The 19,748-nt window shown below is 43.8% G+C and overlaps 1 pseudogene across 1 annotated transcript in view; it reads right to left on the reverse strand.

Annotated features, from left to right (window-relative positions):
• Positions 1-19,361, reverse strand: part of LOC310860028 (3',5'-cyclic-AMP phosphodiesterase 4C-like) — a 135,795-nt pseudogene extending 116,434 nt beyond the window's left edge. The window contains exon 1 of the transcript XR_014571048.1: positions 19,340-19,361. The product of XR_014571048.1 is annotated as a 3',5'-cyclic-AMP phosphodiesterase 4C-like (transcript). The remainder of the gene's footprint in view (positions 1-19,339) is intronic.
• Between the last annotated feature and the right edge of the window lie 387 nt (positions 19,362-19,748).

Here is a 19,748-nt window from a genome sequence, read left to right on the forward strand (position 1 = left end):
TTCTGAACTGCCCACAGCCCTCCTATGAGACACAGAGTGGTTTCTGAACTGCCCACAGCCCTCCAATGAGACACAGACTGGTTTCTGAACCGCCCACAGCCCTCCTATGAGACACAGACTGGTTTCTGAACCGCCCACAGCCCTCCTATGAGACACAGACTGGTTTATGAACTGCCCACAGCCCTCCTATGAGACACAGACTGGTTTCTGAACCGCCCACAGCCCTCCTATGAGACACAGACTGGTTTCTGAACTGCCCACAGCCCTCCTATGAGACACAGACTGGTTTCTGAACCGCCCACAGCCCTCCTATGAGACACAGACTGGTTTCTGAACTGCCCACAGCCCTCCTATGAGACACAGACTGGTTTCTGAACCGCCCACAGCCCTCCTATGAGACACAGACTGGTTTCTGAACTGCCCACAGCCCTCCTATGAGACACAGACTGGTTTCTGAACTGCCCACAGCCCTCCTATGAGACACAGTGGTTTCTGAACTGGTTTAGGTTCTTTACTGGTGATAACTTAAATTTGTAAAACTGCAATACAGAAAAAATAGAAAACACAACATTGGTGTCATACAGTATACTGTACAATCAATAAACCAAACATTAGTTATTTGTATGCATCACACAAGATTATAAAAAATAACAAGTTGTACTCACTGTACTAAATGCATTCAACATTTTAGAAAAGATCAAACCAACTTACAAGCATATTGCTTTAAGAGCCATAAAGTTTAACAAATAACACACACACTTACAGACTTATCCTGTCCAAGGCCTGAGAGAAAGGGTTAACTCAACATGCAGTGAGAGAGCTCTTGACAGTGTTCTGGCTTGAACTGAACTGACTGACTAACTAATCACCTCATTGGCTACCAGGTGAGGAGAGTTACTAATTAGGCTAAGGAACATAGGTCTCCATTACACATACAAGGCTTAAAGGTAAACTACATAGAAAGTAAACAACACAGCCCTGTGAGAACCACTGACACAGAAACATAGGGGTTTTTCAGAAAACTGTCAGGATTTAAAAGACATTTTTTAGAATCAACCTCAGGTCTAAATGGGTTAAAGACCTTTATTAAGCCTCAGACAAAACCAACTCGGACAAATCCTGGAAAGAAAGAAAGAAAGAAAGAACGAAAGAACGAAAGAAAGAAAGAAAGAGGTTTACTCTGAAAGAGGAGCAGGTTCTGTGTTTCCCTGCTGGGACGAAACGTACATGAATGAAATGATACATGTGCACGAGTGACGTGCACGTGACGTGGGTCAAACTGTATTGTTACAGTCTCGTAAACACACCCCTGCATGTGTGTGTGTGTGTGCGTGTGCGCACGTGTGTGTGTGTGTGTCTGTGTGTGTGTGCGTGCGCGCGCAGTGGATAAGAAAGCAGAAAAAGGAAACAGATTTGACGGGAGGAAGTGGCAGATAAAGAGAGGGAATGTGCACAAATATTTTTACACAAATATTTTTCCCGCTCGCAACACACACACACACACACACACACACACACACACACACACACACACACACACACACACACACACACACACACACACACACACACACACACACACACACACACACACACACACACACACACACACACACACACACACACACACACACACACGTTGTCAGGGAAACAGCTTAGGGGTCCCACTGTAATTTCCTGTACAGCTACACATTATTATTATTATTAGTATTATTAGTTTTCAAAGTACTCACGTGTTTTTTTTTATACTTCAGTAAAACTATCAATACTGAGATGTAGAAGTATATTCTGTTTACAAGTTAACCCATTTACACCTTCTAAAATGTCTTCTAAATTCCTAACAGTTTTCTGAGAAAAACCTCATGTTTCTGTAATTATCTGTCGTTCTTAAACTACTTCATGTCATAGATCTGTGCCACCTACCCCCCCATCTGAAAATATGTTGTTCCAGGACGCGTTGTGAGATTGTATATCTGCTATTTTCAGAATGCAACCCAGCATAAAACTGAAAAAAAAAGTGTAAAATATGTCATTACAACGACATCAAGGCCTGTCAAAACACATTTTTGTTGACTAAATCAACTGTAGATTTAGTCGACTAAAATCGTATGACATTTAGTCGACTAAAACTAGACTAAACACTAGAACATTCCAGGTGACTAAAATGTGACTAAAACTAAGTGAAAACTATTCAAGAGAAAACGACTAAAACTAAAAACAACACTATAGTCTGGACTACACACCGAGTGTGCGTCAGTGTATATTGGCCCCCAGGGAACCGTTCCAAACAAGGCATTAGTTCCAGAGCAATGGAGGACCAGGGCAGGCATGTGAGAGAACTGGTTTTGCTTCTGTTTGTACTAGACTTAGGTCAGATTCTCACCTAATACTTCGGTAGACTCAGATCCGTATGGGCGGGGAATTGGGATTCTTGCATATTTAATTGGCTGGGGTTTGCCTTCACACTGTCATTCGCAGCAATTGGAAACGCAGCAGGGGGGACCTTTATCAATGTGTTCCATTCATAAACTATAGCCTACACAGTGAAATATATGGTGATAAAATTACACTCATAACGTGCATGTGTCGTGCCGTCTGGGACCCCCCCCCCCCCTCTCTCTCTCTCTCTACGCACGCAGCCTCCACACACTGTTCTTTTGGGCATGCAGCACAGCGCTGCATGAGCGCACTGATATAACTCCCCAGTCCCACACAGTGACAGCACTCCATGTTTATGGCACGCACAGACAGACAGACAGACAGACAGACAGAATATGATGTAGGCTATAATACACTGCAGTGTTTTTATGTGTTTTCTTAAGCAATTGATTAACGTACACGTCCTCATTTCGATCAGGGCTTCAGTCTCCTTATTCGACCACGTCTATCCACAGTAACGGGACATCTTTGCGCTGCGTAAAATATGCCTTCTCCGTCTCCAACTGTGTTCAGCTCCTCACCCGCCACATTATGTTTGCTTCATTTCCTTTATTTACTGCGGATTGCATTCACACCTGCACCGAATCGTAGTCAAGTGCGATTCGAAGCGAAGCGAAACCCACGTTTTTGGGCGGAGTAAAATGCGGTTATTTGCTGCGCATTAGGATTCGAATGAGCCTTCACACCTGCCAAACGAAGCGCACTTTCTGACAATGCGCAGCAGGATTCGTTTTAATCGCAGCAAAGCTCTCTGGTATGAATGTGACCTTATACTAGACCATTTTGGGCACGGGAACCCCTTTTGGTGTTAGCATCATGTTATGCTTTAGCCATTGAAAAATAGCAGATCTACAAGCTCATAGCGCGCCACCGAGTGGCGCGCTACGAGCTTGTACATGAGCATAGCATAGGTCTGCTATTTTTTTTAAATCGAAGAACGACTGACATTTTTAGAATCTGATCTCAGGTCAGAATGGGTTAATCAGACCAAGTGTGTGTCCAGTGGAAACCTCGTATGAATCTGATCTCAGGTCAGAATGGGTTAAGCATTATGTAATATACTTTAGCTGTTGAAAATAGCAGAACTACAAGCTCGTAGCACGGCACTCTACGAGCTTGTAGGTCTGCTAGTTTTGTCGTGAACATGCGGCGCAAATCTTTGAATATATATTATTTCAGAGCGAAAGTTTTTTAACTCAAATCTTTTTAACTCAAATCTCAAATCTTCCCCCCCCATCTTTCAGATGGGGGGGGGGTCGGCAGCCAAATACATATCATGATCGGGGGTCCTTGACATGAAATATGGAGCACCTACTGATACAGAAACATGTCAGGAAAACTGTCAGGATTTAGAAGATTTATTTATTTTATTTTTACGTCAGGCCTAAATGAGCTAGACTACTACTAGAGCAGGGGTGGGCAACTGGTGGCCCGGGGGCCACCAGTTGAACCACACAAAAAAAATAGCCGATCTACAGTACAAGCTCAAAACGTGTCGCAGCGCGACGCTTTTGAGCTTGTAGATCGGCTATTTTTGCTACGACAGTAATAATATATGGCCCTCTGGAGTGAGTGTGGAAATATAGTGGCCCTCATCATCGTCAAAGTAGCCCATCCCTGTACTAGACTATAGCATTTGGCTCCTCCCCGAAATGTATATTTAGCGATTATAGGACTTCCCTAACATTCAGTTTCACATCTCTGTTCAACTTGTTTACGTCTCAAAAAACTGACACTAATGGAATTTACACTGATGTATGTGTTGTACACTGTGCCCTTCTTTCCACTGTTGTTTAAAACCCATTTAGAACTGAGAAGCGATTCTACAAAATAATGTAAATAAAATCCCGAGAGGATTTCTGAAAAACCTTTCATGTTTCTATATGCCAGTGGTTCTCAAACTATATTTCATGTCAAGGACCCCCAGATTTATTATGTGATTGGACCCCCCGTCCATCTGGAAATATGTTGAATTTATATTCCAAAGATTTGCGCCGCACATTTTCACGACTTTTCAAAAAAATAACAGATTTACAAGCTAAGTATACGAGCTTGTAGATCTGTTATTTTTGAGTGTGGGGTGAGTGTGTGTGTATATATATATATATATATATATATATGCATTATATTCTGTATCTGTGTGTGCTTGTCCCTCCCCAGAATAGGAATGCTGGGGTTCAAGTGGTTAAATAAAATGTCTAAGTGTGTGAAGTTATTTTCACATTTCAGGCATAATGGAAACTATATGCTACTGTAATCTCTCCAGTTTGCCTCGTATCGTGAGGGGAAAGATTTACATGTTTACGCATACCGTTAATTAATATGCACATGATGAATGTAAAGTTCTTTAATCAGACCAGTGTGTGTCCAGTGGAAACCTCGTATGAATCTGATCTCAGGTCAGAATGGGTTAATCAGACCAGTGTGTGTCCAAGTGGAAACCTCGTATGAATCTGATCTCAGGTCAGAATGGGTTAATCAGACCAGTGTGTGTCCAAGTGGAAACCTCGTATGAATCTGATCTCAGGTCAGAATGGGTTAATCAGACCAGTGTGTGTCCAGTGGAAACCTCGTATGAATCTGATCTCAGGTCAGAATGGGTTAATCAGACCAAGTGTGTGTCCAGTGGAAACCTCGTATGAATCTGATCTCAGGTCAGAATGGGTTAATCAGACCAAGTGTGTGTACCAGTGGAAACCTCGTATGAATCTGATCTCAGGTCAGAATGGGTTAAAAAAGTAACAATCTAACTCAGGGCTGCCTTGCATGAAAAGTTTATTTACAGGGGTGACCTTGAGACGAAAAGGTTTGACAACCACTGCTATATTATGGTCTCATTTTTCATCATCATTACTGTACGTTCAAAATGTGTCACCTGGCTGGAGCCATATAACTATACTGTGGCTTTTATATTAACCTTGGACTACCAATCCCAATTTTTTTGTTTGGGTAACAAATTGGCATATTTGTAATTCATCATTTAAACATTAATAGAAAGATCTGGTGGTTTGAACATATGTTATTTTTTTTTTTCCATTGCTAGTGTATTCTCTCGAATTGCCACCAGATGGCGGGAACGCACCATTATGCTGATTTTGGCCAAAATAGACGAATCTTCCTAAGTCACTTCCGGTTCAACGATCAACAACATCCGGTAGTATTTTGACCCTAGTCACTAGCTTGGCTGGTCCGGATTGCTAAGCTAATGCTATATTTTTCATAACTAAGTCAAATTAACCTCAAATCAACCCCAAAACATCGCAAAGTATCAATTTTTTTATAGAGACGGCGCGTGCACGATAGCGCACGATCACGCGGATTTCGGCCGTTTTCTGGTAAATTACATCCAACATTAGTGATATTAACGAAAAAATGCTCATTTTTGCTTCATTGAACCCCCGATAACTGACATTGATTGACATTCCGTTAATTCCGTGAACGGCAGGTTTGTATTTTTAGCAATAATCCGTTTTTTCCGGGAACTGTAGGCCAGGGGTTAAAACAGACAACATCAAAGTGCTCGACCTAAACCTATAATAGTGCTGCACCATTCTTCTCAAAATGAGACTGCATTATGTGTGTCTGAACCAGTGTTGTTTTTGGCAGCACACTTTGATTTTGGTTTTAGTCATAGTCTTTTGAATAGTTTTCATTTCGTTTTTGTCACATTTTTTGTCTCCTGGAATGTCTTAGTGTTAGTCTAGTTTTAGTCGACTAAATCTACAGTTGATTTAGTCGACTAAAATGTATTTTGGCGGGCCTTGATGCCGTCGAAATGACAGATTTTACACTTGCTGAAAATAGCCGATCTACAAGCTCACAACGGGTCGCAGCGCGACGCGTTGTGAGCTTGTAGATCGGCTATTTTCAGCATGCAACCAAGTGTAAATTCACTTATACTGGATCTCTTGTCCACTAGTCCATTTTAGTCTCGTTTTTATTTCTTGATGAAATTGTCAGTAGATTTAGTCTTAGTTTTAGTCACCATAGCATAGTTTTCATTTAGTTTCCATTTAGTTTTGGTCCGTGAAAAAAGGTAGTAGACGGATTTTTTTTGTCTTAGTTTTAGTCGACGAAAACAACACTGGTGTGAACCTAGATTGCTATATCTATTTTTGTTGAATTGTGCAGCACTGCTATAGTATTATATATAATATAATATAATAATATTATGGCATGCTAAGGCAGCCTCCCTACCTCTGCAGGGCCCACTAAGGCCCACAGGGCCCACTAAGGCACACAGGGCCCACAGGGCCCACTAAGACACACAGGGCCCACTAAGACACACAGGGCCCACAGGGCCCACTAAGACACACAGGGCCCACAGGACCCACTAAGACACACAGGGCCCACAGGGCCCACTAAGACACACAGGGCCCACTAAGACACACAGGGCCCACAGGGCCCACTAAGACACACAGGGCCCACTAAGGCACACAGGGCCCACAGGACCCACTAAGACACACAGGGCCCACTAAGACACACAGGGCCCACTAAGACACACAGGGCTCACTAAGGCACACAGGGCCCACAGGACCCACTAAGACACACAGGGCCCACTAAGACACACAGGGCCCACAGGGCCCACTAAGACACACAGGGCCCACTAAGGCACACAGGGCCCACAGGGCCCACTAAGACACACAGGACCCACTAAGACACACAGGGCCCACAGGGCCCACTAAGACACACAGGGCCCACTAAGGCACACAGGGCCCACTAAGACACACAGGACCCACTAAGACACACAGGGCCCACAGGGCCCACTAAGACACACAGGGCCCACAGGACCCACTAAGACACACAGGGCCCACAGGACCCACTAAGACACACAGGGCCCACAGGACCCACTAAGACACACAGGGCCCACAGGGCCCACTAAGACACACAGGGCCCACTAAGACACACAGGGCCCACTAAGACACACAGGGCCCACTAAGACACACAGGGCCCACTAAGACACACAGGGCCCACAGGACCCACTAAGACACACAGGGCCCACTAAGACACACAGGGCCCACAGGACCCACTAAGACACACAGGGCCCACAGGGCCCACTAAGACACACAGGGCCCACAGGGCCCACTAAGACACACAGGGCCCACTAAGACACACAGGGCCCACTAAGGCACACAGGGCCCACTAAGACACACAGGGCCCACTAAGACACACAGGGCCCACAGGGCCCACTAAGGCACACAGGGCCCACTAAGACACACAGGGCCCACAGGGCCCACTAAGACACACAGGGCCCACAGGGCCCAGTAAGACACACAGGGCCCACTAAGACACACAGGGCCCACTAAGACACACAGGGCCCACAGGGCCCACTAAGACACACAGGGCCCACTAAGGCACACAGGGCCCACAGGGCCCACTAAGACACACAGGGCCCACTAAGACACACAGGGCCCACTAAGGCACACAGGGCCCACAGGGCCCACTAAGACACACAGGGCCCACTAAGACACACAGGGCCCACAGGGCCCACTAAGACACACAGGGCCCACAGGGCTCACTAAGACACACAGGGCCCACAGGGCCCACTAAGACACACAGGGCCCACTAAGACACACAGGGCGCACTAAGACACACAGGGCCCACTAAGACACACAGGGCCCACTAAGACACACAGGGCCCACTAAGACACACAGGGCCCACTAAGACACACAGGGCCCATGCTAAGGCAGCCTCCCTAACTCTACAGGGCCCAGTTATCCTATATCCAACTCACACCGAAAACAAACACATGTGTCTCTCTACAAAGAAGTCATAACTGCGTGTGAACTGCCACTGAAACAACACGACAGACAGACACACAGTCTCTCAAATGTTTTCATATCAAGGGAAAACACCCACATTAATGTGTGTATTTTTCCACCTCCCATTTGAAAAGCTTGTGTTCCATGATGCAGATCCATCCCCTATAGAGCGTCACAGTCTCCCCCCCCCCCCCATTCATTGTTTTTCCCATAGACATTTCAGAAAATATTTATTGTGACCGGAGGTGGAAGTTAAAACTGTTTAGTAGCCAGAAACGTCTCTCCCTTGGGAATTCAAATCCATCCATATTTAGTAAATTCCTCTAATCTGGTGTACAGGTGATGACATGCACATTACATGCATAATATAATTACACATTCTTTCTTTCTTTATAATGGGAGAATTGGCACTCAGAGCCTAAACTGGTGACCACCAGGTGGCGCTGAAAGAGTTTAACTATGATGAAACCTTAACTTAACCCATTCTGACCTGAGATCAGATTCATACGAGGTTTCCACTGGACACACACTGGTCTGATGAACCCATTCTGACCTGAGATCAGATTCTAAAAAATGTCAGTCGTTCTTTGATTTTTTTCAAAAATAGCAGATCTACAAGCTCGTAGCGCGCCATCTGCTATTTTTCAATAGCTAAAGCATAACATGATGCTAACACCAAAATGGGTTCCCGTTCAGAATGGGTTAACCTTAACTATGATGAAACCTTAACTATGATGAAACCTTGTGTTTTTCACACCTAACCCACGATCCACGACGTCACTCTCCCACGACACCTGACTCAAATCCCTGTCGCTCACCCCCAGGCAAAGCCCCCGGGTCATCGTGACCTCACATGACATCAGCCCCCTATATGTGACCAGATTTGACTGAGAGCCTGCCATCACACAAATTTTTGTAATCCAAAATGAGTTAATATCACAGACAGACTCTTCACATACTAGAGCATGGCTGAGATAAGTGTCAGAGCTGAAATGAAATATGAAATAAATGCTTAAACATGTAGCTAGGTGTAATGTTAGAGACCACAGAAGACATGTAAATATGAAATAAATGCTTAAACATGTAGCTAGGTGTAATGTTAGAGACCACAGAAGACATGTAAATATGAAATAAATGCTTAAACATGTATAGGTGTAATGTTAGAGTCTATAGAAGACATGTAAATATGAAATAAATGCTTAAACATGTAGCTAGGTGTAATGTTAGAGACTACAGAAGACATGCAAATATGAGATAAATGCTTAAACATGTAGCTAGGTGTAATGTTAGAGACCACAGAAGACATGTAAATATGAGATAAATGCTTAAACATGTAGCTAGGTGTAATGTTAGAGTCCACAGAAGACATGTAAATATGAAATAAATGCTTAAACATGTAGCTATAGGTGTAATGTTAGAGTCCACAGAAGACATGTAAATATGAAATAAATGCTTAAACATGTAGCTATAGGTGTAATGATAGGTCACATTCACACAAGAGAGCTTTGCTGCGATTAAAACGAATCCTGCTGCGCATTGTCAGAAAGTGCACTTCGTTTGGCAGGTGTGAAGCCTCATTCGAATCCTAATGCGTATCAAAGAACATTCTACTCTGAGCAAAAACGGGGGTTTCACTTCGCTTCCAATCGCACTTGATTACGATTCGGTGCAGGTGTGAATGCAATCCGCAGTAAATAAAGGAAATGAAGCAAACAATGTGAACACAGTTGGAGACGGAGAAGGCATATTTTACGCAGCGCAAAGATGTCCCGTTACCGTGGATAGACGTGGTCGAATGAGGAGACTGAAGCCCTGATCGAAATGAGGACGAGTACATTAATCATATTGCTTAAGAAAACACATAAACACTGCAGTGTATTATAGCCTACAGAATATTCTGTCTGTCTGTCTGTCTGTCTGTCTGTCTGTCTGTCTGTGCGTGCCGTAAACATGGAGTGCTGTCACTGTGTGGGGACTGGGGAGAAGGGACTTTCATCTCGATAACATTTTGCGCTGCTGTCTGTTATATCAGTGCCCAAAAGAACAGTGTGTGGCTGCGTGCGTATAATGAGAGAGAGAGAGAGGGGGTCCAGTCCCAGACGGCACGACACATGCACGTTATGACAACTTATGAGTATAATTTTATCACCATAGATTTCACTGTGTTGTAGGCTAGTTTATGAATGGAACACATTGATAAAGGTCCCCCCTGCTGCGTTTCCAATTGCTGCGGATGACAGACAGTGTGAAGGCAAACCGCAGCAAATTAAATATGCAAGAACCTCAATTTCCCCTTCCATACGTATCGAGTCTACCGAAGTATTAGGTGAGAATGTGACCTTAGAGACCACGGAAGTGAACCTTTTTCAAGCCTGTTTTCTCAACTCGCTGTTTCTCTGCAAGGCATTACTCTATAAGCCATATCTCCACAACTGGTGGGTCAAACTGAACAACCAATGTCAATTTGAAGCTATGATTCCCTGACAAATCCAATGGCAGTTCCCCCAATCAAATGTGGTCATATGGTGCCCAGCAGTGCCCCAGCAGAACCATCACCTCATCACACCCTGTAGGCCCTACAGCACCTGGGCCCTCATCACACCCTGTAGTACACTCAAGACATGCTCCATATAAGCCATATACTGTCCCCCGCTTCCGCTGCCTCCCTTAGATCTCCATATATGGAGCTGACCCGTTCTGACATTCCATCTGACCTCATCACAGCCTGTACACTCAAGACACGCTCCATATAAGCGTCGGACAAAGCCAACTCGGATCGTGACATTCATGACAATAAACACAACTCTTTGCGAAAATAAGACTACCTTGACAATTTTGTCAACAAATAAAAACTAGACTAAAATGTTAGGAAGGGACTAGTGGACAAGAGATCCAGTATGAGTCATTTTACACTTGGTTGCATGCTGAAAATAGCCGATCTACACAAGATCCCAACGCGTCGCAGCGTGGCGCGTTGTGAGCTTGTAGATCTGCTAGATCTTCAGCAAGTGTATAAACAGTCATTACGACGGCATCAAGGCCCGCCAAAACGGTAACAAGACTGACTACTCGCCCCGTTTCTGTTTTCCTCCCAGAATTTTCCCCAGTGGGGGGTGGGTGGGAGAGGCTGGACAGCAGACGGCTGGATTTCTCTAACTATAAACTTTCATGACAGCAGAACAGCCCAAGTACAAATATAATTTATGAAAAGCTACTACAGTGAAGTCTGTTCACAGAAGTTGTTGTAGGCTATGTGGGGATTATCTGACGAGGTACCATTTGAGGGGGCAAAACCTTACATATACTAAATAATACTAAATTGTTTATAGGGTCAATATAAGTCAAATAATATAACCTTTCCACAGGAGCATCTTTTTATATTTTTCCAAAAAGAATACAAACAGCCAATAGCATATTACAAAGTTATCCCCCTCACTGGGGAAAATTCCAGGAGGAAAAACGGGCAAGCACCGGGGCGAGTAGTCCAGTATTCGCCAAAACACACTTTAGTCGACTAAATCAACTGTAGATCAAGTTAGTCCAGTACCTGCCTGTAGACCCTATCGCAATTTGGTGTTGGGGGAATTTCTCACTTGAACTGAGTCAATGGGTCCCTAGACATGAAAAATCAACGAGGTGCTTGTCCGCCATAGTGCCACGAATGGCGCAATGGCCAAATCAAAAATGGCCGCCATCGGCTATGATGAAAATCCAACTTTTTTGTTTTTTAGCGTTTAAACACATGTAATACCTCCATTTTGACTAATTGTGTTGTGTGGAATTCATTTCTGATATTGGTTTGATGATTTGGGGTGATTTTGACCTTGAACGGTCAAGGTCATTTTGCTATAACGAAGACCATGGCCATAACCTGGCCATTGTTAGGAGTCAACCGTCAGGATGGACACCCGTCCTGGCGTGGACTCTCAACCCTCCAACATCTTATGCCTTGGTCTGCCAGCTTGACGATGACATTGGTTTCACAAGCTGGTCTTTCACCATCTCTTGTTACTTGCAGGGGAGGCCACGTGGAGGCTGTCGTCTTCTCCCCCTTTTTTTTTTTTTTTTTTTTTTTTTTTCCTTTTTTCGTTTTCTTTTTTTTTTTTTTTTTTTTGACAGTGCACCATCTATGTGTGCATGCAGGTTAGTGTGATGGGTTTTTACATGAGGGATTGTCCAGTTTTCCATGGCAGAATATGATGCACGGAACTCCAGCAGCACGGCAGCCACATCGCCGAGTGTCACACTTACCTGCACACTTGCATACTGAGAGCAAACTGGGTGGCAAGGGCTTCAGACATTTTGATGGCAGGAGTGTGCCAAAGTGCTCCATCCATGTTTCATTGGCTCTAGTCTTTCCTCTGGTTCCTTGGCTGTCGTAAGCAGGTGGCAAGCCCTATGCACCAGGAAAGCACCTCGTTGGATGTGACCTCTGATCACAATACTTGTGGGAGGGAGAGCATCAATTCCAGCTCTGGCACTGGTATAGCTTTCCACCCTGAGGTCATCAAACGTCTCAGCAGTTGTACTTGACCTGGCCCCTGCCCAGACACGCACCAAGTACTTCTCTGCCAACGCTGCATCTTGTTCTGTCAAGGTGTCTGACTCGCCAAAGTTTGTTAAATATTGAACTGGTTCAGAAGCCATAGCTGCATGTTTGGTCCCCACCTTGCTCATGCAGTCTTCTCCAGTCAGGATATGTGCCTTGATCACTGTCTTGGCTAGTTGTGCTCCAAGACGAGAGACTGCTTGATGCAGTGGAAGCATGCGCCGCTTCTCACCAGTGCCATACTGCTGCCAGATCTCCTTCAACCCCAGTGATTGTAAGTATGGGGTATAGTATAGCAGTAATGCGAAGGTGTCTGTATCATTGGAGACGATGACAACTCTCTTGCTCTGCTTCACACGAACAGCCCACTCCACATGCACCACCAATCTGGTGTCAGCCTCCTCAATCCAGTTCAAGAGGTCTGGGATCTCTTCACCACCAGCCCCTTTCGCTGGGAGCACCTCATCATCACAGACAACAGAGCTGACAATGATGGTAGCATTGCCAAAGGCTTGATTGCACACCATATCCCGAACTAGCAGCTGGAGATTCCGCTTGTTTTTCTCAGACGCCCAGAATTTGTCAAGTTGCTGAGGGATAGGTGTGTCTCTGTTCATGCCAACAATGTCAATTCCAGTTCTTGAGTCTGTGCGGCGCATGCGCTCCCCTTCTTTCAGAGACATCTCAATGTAAGAATCGAATATCATATGGATGCACTCTGGCTCTTGTCAAAGGGAGGATGTTGACCTGATGATGGTATTGATGACAGCACCTAAAGTGGGGAATTGGGCTAGTGGCATCATCCGCATTTTCGACATGAAGTCTACCACAACATGAGTGGCAAGAGTAGACTTTGGGCTCCATTGCGAGAGGTCAAGTTCAGGCTCAATCTCACTGACAAGTTTTGACTTGTTGACATGAGCTGGAAGGTCACCATCAAACAAGGGAGATGCTGAGAGTACATCATGAGTAAGTATCTGTCTGATGTCCATGCCCCGCTCCTTAGCAATGTCCATACTCCTATGTGCCTCAGCCATGTCTTTGGATGAGACCAACTTCTGCTCCTTCAGAATGGTTGTTGGTGGTTTATGTGGTTGCTCATTGAACTGAGGTAGCTTCCGCTTTGGTATGGTTGTGCTAATTTTCTTGGTCTTCTCCACTAACCTCTCCTGTCTATATGAGCAGTAGACAGTCTTCCCATTTTTGAGACAGTTGAGCAAGCGTGGAGCGACCCCTCGGTCAACAGCCTGCTTTGTGAGCAGATTGTGCAGTGGCACAGGCACATTGACCATCATTGAATATGGATTTTGACGCTCTCGCACAAAGTCCAGCAGCTTCACAACATTCCGGTTGAAAGTAAGGCGGCGAGTGGTGCTTAGTGCATGCTGGAGATGGCATTCTGTGTGTTGCATGGTGTGGTTATTGGTGAGAAGGTTGAGGACATTGGTGATTGACCCAATCTCGTGGAACAGGAGCTCAAACTCTGCTACAGAATTTGCATTGCGTGTGGCTCCTACTACATAGTGACCCCCTGGACCCTTCGACACTCGCTGAATGGTCTGCTCAACCTTCATGTCACCTCCTACAGCACAGAACCAGCCTGGGCGATCCTGAACAACCCACTGGCCTATAGAGAAGCGCCGGTAGAGCTCAGGACGTGTGAACTCTAGCACCTTGATTTGTTCAATATACCATGAGCCATGACGCAGGTAGTTTATGGAGTCACATTCTGTAAAGATTGGTATAGAGTCCTCGACAGTAGCCACATGCAGATTCCAGTTTCCTTCTCTTTCGGAGACTACAGCATTCTTGATGACAGCCACCATCTCCAGCCAAACTCCAAAGAATTGGCAGAGCTCTGCCTCACACTCCTTTACAAACTCCAGAAAGTCAGATCAATATGTGTGAAGTAAAAATTTGAGATGAAGAGTTTAGAAACACCTGAGAAAAATAAGAGACTCACTTCACTTCAGCATGGGGGAAATGTTTTGACAATATTTATGTAGTCCTTGAATCAATTATTTTGACAGATAATACATTACCATGGATTTAGCCATGCTCTGCCATTATGTGACCAAAGTTAAATGTTCTATGGCAACAACTGAAAGAAATAATTGCTTTGGACCTGCTTCTGTTAAGTCTGTGGAAAATGACTGAAGAGTGCAAAATGACTGTGAGAAGTGGTCTGACTAGCTAATCAAATTGCAGGTGTGGGGGATTTCCCAAATCAAGCTTAGGCTGGGGTTGCCATAGCAATGAATTGGCTCATTTGGGGCCATGGACAGTCTTTTGTACAATGGGCTTATTCACACAGCACATACTGTAGTGCTGTTGTTGTTTTTCTCATGCCCATGTATTTTGTTTATGTAAAGAAAACCAATCATGAAAATATATAATAAAAGCGACTAAAGAATCATAATCGAATTATTGAAAAATGCCATTAACATCAATAATTCAATGCCAGAATGATCCCTAATGGTCAAAACAATATCAGAAATTAATTTTAAGAGTCAGATTTAGTTGAAATAGACTTATTGTTCCTGTTCTTACTCCTAAAAATGGACAAGTTATGGCCAAGGTCTGTGGAATAGCAAAATGACCTTGACTATGACCTTTCAAGGTCAAAATCACCCCAAATCATCAAAACAATATCAGAAATGAATTCCACACACCACAATTAGTCAAAATGAATGTATTACATGTGCTTAAACACTAAAAAACAAAAAGGTTGGATTTTCATCATAGCCGATGGCGGCCATTTTTGATTTGGCCATTGCGCAATTCGTGGCACTATGGCGGACAAGCACCTCGTTGATTTTTCATGTCTAGGGACCCATTGACTCAGTTCAAGTGAGAAATTCCCCCAACACCAAATTGCGATAGGGTCTACAGGCAGGTACTGGACTAAGTCGACTAAATTAATATGACATTTAGTCGACTGAAACTAGACTAAAACCAAAAATTTCCAGGTGACTAAAATGTGATTAAAACTAAATGAAAACTATTCAAGAGACTATATATGACGAAAACTAAAAAAAAATAGAAATTTGCTTCCAAAAACAACACTGCTTCAAAACCACGTATATAATAAATAATAGAACACATCACAAATGTCAGCGTTTTGTGCAGCTCTGAAACAACAACCCTTTAGAAACACTATCCTATAGCTGGAAGCTGTCAACAGCACGTCAAAGCCATAATAAAGTATAATACAAGTAAGACGCGCAAACGCGGGAAGCGAACGCAGCTCGTGTGTGTGTGTGTGTGTGTGCTACAGCTGCGCCCTGTGTGTGTGTGTGTGTGCTACAGCTGCGCCCTCTGGTGGCGGGCGGGTGGTGTCTCAGCGGGACAGACACACAGACATGAGCAGCAGGGTCTCATAGTAAGTGGCTCACTGCGTTCGCAATAATAAAGTATAACAAGTAAGACGCGCAAACGCGTGAAGCGAACGCAGCTTGTGTGTGTGTGGTTGTGTGTGCGTGTGTGTGTGTGTGTGTGTGTGTGTGTGTGTGTGTGTGCGCGTGTGCGTGTGCGTGTGTGTGTGTGTGTGTGTGTGCTACAGCTGCGCCCTGTGTGTGTGTGTGCTACAGCTGCGCCCTCTGGTGGCGGGCGGGTGGTGTAACAGTGGGACAGACACACACACAGACATTCAGCCCTTGCTGTCATAGTAAGTGGCTCACTGCGTTCGCAATAAAGCTGTCAACAGCATGTCAAAGTCAAGTCAACACCAGTGTTGTTTTCGTCGACTAAAACTAAGACGAAAAATGTTCGTCGACTACCTTTTTCCACTGAAGAAAACTAAATGTAAACTAAATTAAAACTAAGCTATGATGACTAAAACTAAGACTAAATATACTGACAATTTCGTCAACAAATAAAAACTAGACTAAAATGTTAGGAAGGGACTAGTGGACAACAGATCCAGTATAAGTCATTTTACACTTGGTTGCATGCTGAAAATAGCCGATCTACAAGCTCACAACGCGTCGCAGCGCGACGCGTTGTGAGCTTGTAGATCAGCTATTTTCAGCAAGTGTAAAAACAGTCCTTACGACGGCATCAATGCCCACCAAAATACATTTTAGTCGACTAAATCAACTGTAGATTTAGTCGACTAAAACTAGACTAACACCAACACATTCCAGGTGACTAAAATGTGACTAAAACTAAATGAAAACTATTCAAAAGACTATGACTAAAACTAAAATTTGCTGCCAAAAACAACACCATGGTCAACACCCTGTAGCAAGTAAGCAATGAAATGAGTGGCACTTTCCTTCAATAATTAAGTGCATAAATTCTTGTCAAACTGAAAAGTGGAAAACTGCAAACAAACAAACAATGAAATGAAATGAGTGCCAGGTTCATCCAATAAGTCCACATGCACTGAATCCATCATGCACGGCCACTAGAAACACACTAACTCACTGTAGGCTAAGAGAGTTGGTTGTTTGGCTGTTTAGTTTGTTTAAATGTGTGTTTTTTTTAATGTTTTAATTAAACCGTTGATTTATTTAAGCACCATACACCCCCTGGTGGTGGGGGACGGTGGTGGTCCATGTTTGAAGCATTATGTCATGTCATTATTAGTTACAGAAAGAAAATGGTCCAATTTGTCTAAAATGGTTGCAAAAAGAACAGGTAGAACATTAATGCTCTACTACTGAAACAACCCTATAAGCTATCAACAACACACAGGCTGCACTGTAGCCCCTCTCGGGACCCTACGTAAAGCTTTTCTGAATTTTTTATGAGTTTTACGTAGGGTCCCTGTTCATGACTATATTTTCGTATGGAAATCCCTGGACACGGATGTAGAAATTCTCTCTAAAATAGGATCTGCGCCAAAAGACGGCGTTATTTTACTTGAGTTATTCTGAATTCGGGAACTTTAAGTAGCTATACATCCCGCTGCGAATATCTCCTGTGGCGCGGAAGCCGCTAAGTATTTTTAATCTTTGTTTGACCGATTTGGTCGCTTTATTTCTTCTTGTTTGTTTACCGTTTATTGTACCGCCTCCCGGTGTGCGGTTGGCTTGTGCGGCTACGTCCCTGCCTCTGATCTGCTCTGTCATAGCTATAGCGCCACTAGCTAGCCAGATAGGCGGTACAATGAGGTGTCAATAAACAAGGAAGGAAGAGATTAATCCAAGCTTCCAAATCGGGCAAACATAGATTAAAAATACTTAACGGCTTCCGCGCCACAGGAGATATTCGCAGCGGCATGTATGGATACTTATACTTCACATATTCAGAAAGCCTCACACTGAATAATATCGTCATAGAGCGCGGGGAGCCACGAAACATGTTGTTTATGTTTTAAAATGGGTGCGTCCCAGGTGGCATGGTAGCAGTGGAACAGGACCCCATGGTCTGGGTCGAACAAAATGTCAGAAACTTCAGTACCATTGGGTTCGGCTTGGAGGGCTAGCTGCACTGCATCAGTGGTGTCAAACTGACAAGTCAAGAGAGACAACCGTGAGCAAACGATAACAATAATTAAGTGACACTTTCTTTCAATAAGAAGTGAATAAAGTCACGTCAAACTGAAGAGGCAATAAGTGACACAATCAAACAACTGTAACAAACAATGACATAAGTCACACTTTCTTTCAATAAGAAAGAAGTGAATAAAGTCTTGTCAAACTGAAGAGGCAAGTGAAACAATCAAACAATTGTTAACAAACAATGACATAGGCCTAAGTCACACTTTCTTTCAATAAGAAGTGAATAAAGTAAAACTGAAAAGGCAAGTGTAGAAACGGCAACAAGCAATGAAATGAGTGACACTTTCTTTCAAACGGCAACAAGCAATGAATAAGTGATACTTTCTTTCAAACGGCAACAAGCAATGAATAAGTGATACTTTCTTTCAAACGGCAACAAGCAATGAAATAAGTGATACTTTCTTTCAAACGGCAACAAGCAATGAAATAAGTGATACTTTCTTTCAAACGACAACAAGCAATGAAATAAGTGCCATGTGATTGTGAAGTCCTCGTGTAGTGAATCAAATCATGCACAGCCGCTGTAAACTGTTGGTGTATGTATTGTATTCACCCTGGTGGTGGCGTCCACATTCTAAGCATGTCATTATTATTATTATTATTATTATTATTATTATTATTATTATTATTACAGGCGACAGAGTCCCGCAAAAAGGGTCCAATAAATTGTCGAAAATGTGTCCAAAATGGTCCCAAAAAAAGAAGAAGTAAATAAACAAAAGAAAAGCAGACCTATTATATTATTCACGTGGGAGAGCTATATATATTCCCACAGCGGCTATAACGAATTGTCCTAATTAGTATTAGTTCTGAAACAAAGATATAAAAGTGTGTTAGTTAGTTAGTAGTTTGTGTGTAGTTTAGTGTAGTTTAGGCTCACCTCCTCCAGAATGTGTCTCCTCCTCAGTTGTTAGTTGTTGTTGTTAGTTAGTAGTTTGTGTGTAGTTTGTGTGTAGTTTAGTGTAGTTTAGTTTAGTGTAGACTCACCTCTCTTAGTGTCTCCTCCTCAGTCAGTTGTTAGTTGTCAGTTAGTAGTTTGTCTGTAGTTTAGTGTAGTTTAGTGTAGTTTAGTGTAGACTCACCTCCTCCAGAATGTGTCTCTTAGTGTCTCCTCCTCAGCTCAACGTGTCTTCTAGGTGTGCTTCTAGTGTGCAATAATATAATAAACATAACAAACTGCTCATCTTTATCTCTGCATGTAAACTTTATGACGGTTAGTTAGACTTCAGTCATTCTCTCTCTCTCTCTCTGCATGACATGATCATGCCGCCGCGCGAGCTGTGGTGGGGCGGGGCGGAGGGCTGACGTCACGGTGACACGGCACGTGGCCAGGAAATGTTTTGGTTTTTTTACTTTCCACTCTTTTTCCCATCGCCCGGCGGGACGCTGGTCTAGCTCTGTGGTGATTGGCTGTTTGTTGGTTGTTATGGGCAACCAGGCAGCCGGCAGGGCAGTGTGTGTGTCACTGTGTGTGTGTGTGTGCGTTCATTC

Source organism: Protomyctophum parallelum (assembly GCF_964188405.1).
Source record: "Protomyctophum parallelum genome assembly, chromosome: 6".
Lineage (NCBI taxonomy): Eukaryota > Metazoa > Chordata > Actinopteri > Myctophiformes > Myctophidae > Protomyctophum > Protomyctophum parallelum.